Below are 1,494 nucleotides of genomic sequence, written 5' to 3'. Positions count from 1 at the left end.
ACTAGACAGAATAATCAAGTAACTATATTTTAAGGGATTCTTTTTTCCTATAACAACCAAGATGGGCTATCAAGTTAACCTATGATAATGAACAACTATCAAATCTCAACCTCCATCCAGGTTTATTTCTCATTCATGCAATGAGTCCAACATGGATCAGCAGAGAGGTCTCTGCTTCATTTAGTCTCTTTGGGCCCAGGATAATGGAGGCTTCTTGCTAACTCATGATCCCACTATCACTGAAGTAGGGAAAAGAGGTGTGCAGTTGACACCACCAATTAAATGCTTCCACTTGGAAGTGACACATGTCAATTCCACTCATATTTCATTGGCTGAAGCAAGTCACTGGCTAAGCTTAACTTCAAGGGGGCTGGAAATTGCAATCTTAACAGAGACCCAGAAGGAGGAAAACCAGAATATTTTTGAGTAGATCTGCCTGTTCCCTGTGACTGACTCATAGGAGTTTAATAATACTGTGCAGTTTGATAATTTAGCATCTAGCGTTTTGACGCTACGTGAGTGACCCTGAAGGTCTATGATAAGACCTATTGTCTTGCAGGAGGCAGATATTTAGCTAAAGAGTTAGCTCTGTGGTTCCCCACTTGTCACATTCACTGTAATTCAAGGAAAGTGATTAAAAACTGTGTCTCTTATAAGCATACTTAGTTGTCCGTTATGAGAACTTTTTATTGTTTTAGGAACTAAGAAAGGCTTTGTCTTCCATTGAAGAGGTGGCATGTTTCCTGTTGGGAATTAATTAGAATCTGTTGACCCTGCAGAGAACTAGGTTATAAACTTTGAATTAGCCCCAAGAGTTAACCTTATTTTCTTAGCTGCTTTTAACCTTGTTTTCCTCCTTTATAATTAATTGTAAAACAATGGTATTATATTTATCCTTTTTATATACCACCTCAAGCTCTTTTGTGAAAGAGATGAAGAATGAATAAAGAATTGGAATTGAAAAAGACAAAACAAACCTGTCACTTTGTTAAAAACAATCATTTTCCTGGTTGTGATGCTGTACTATAGTAATGCAAGATGTTACCACTGGGGGCAACTGAGTGAAGGATACACAGGGTTCTTGTGAATTATTTCTTACAACTGCATGTGAATCTGTAATTATCACAAAGTTAAAAGTTTTTAAAAAAAATCTACAATAGCCTCCCAAAGATGGTTGACTGCTAGTGCTGGTGCTTTAAGTCTATTTAAAGGACTTGAAAATGTCAAGATTCTCTTTCAAACCAATAATTTAATGAAGAAATGCCCAATTTACCATACAATGAGATTCATTGTGGCAAAGACTTGAACCACAGTCAAGGGATATTTCCATGAATTACTAATAAAAAAAAAGACACAAGATTTATACAGAAAGTGAGTACTCACTTTGTCTCTTTCTTTTCCTTCCTTCTTCCTTCCCTCCTTCCTTCCTTCTCATCTTTTTCTTTCTTTCTTTTCTTTCTTTCTTTCTTTTCTCTTTCTTTTTCTTTCTTTCTT

The sequence above is a fragment of the Aethalodelphis obliquidens genome, unplaced genomic scaffold (assembly GCF_003676395.1).
Source record: "Aethalodelphis obliquidens isolate GAN/ISIS:26980383/991018 unplaced genomic scaffold, ASM367639v1 scaffold36, whole genome shotgun sequence".
In the NCBI taxonomy this organism is placed as follows: Eukaryota; Metazoa; Chordata; class Mammalia; order Artiodactyla; family Delphinidae; genus Aethalodelphis; species Aethalodelphis obliquidens.
This window is presented reverse-complemented; position numbering follows the sequence as displayed.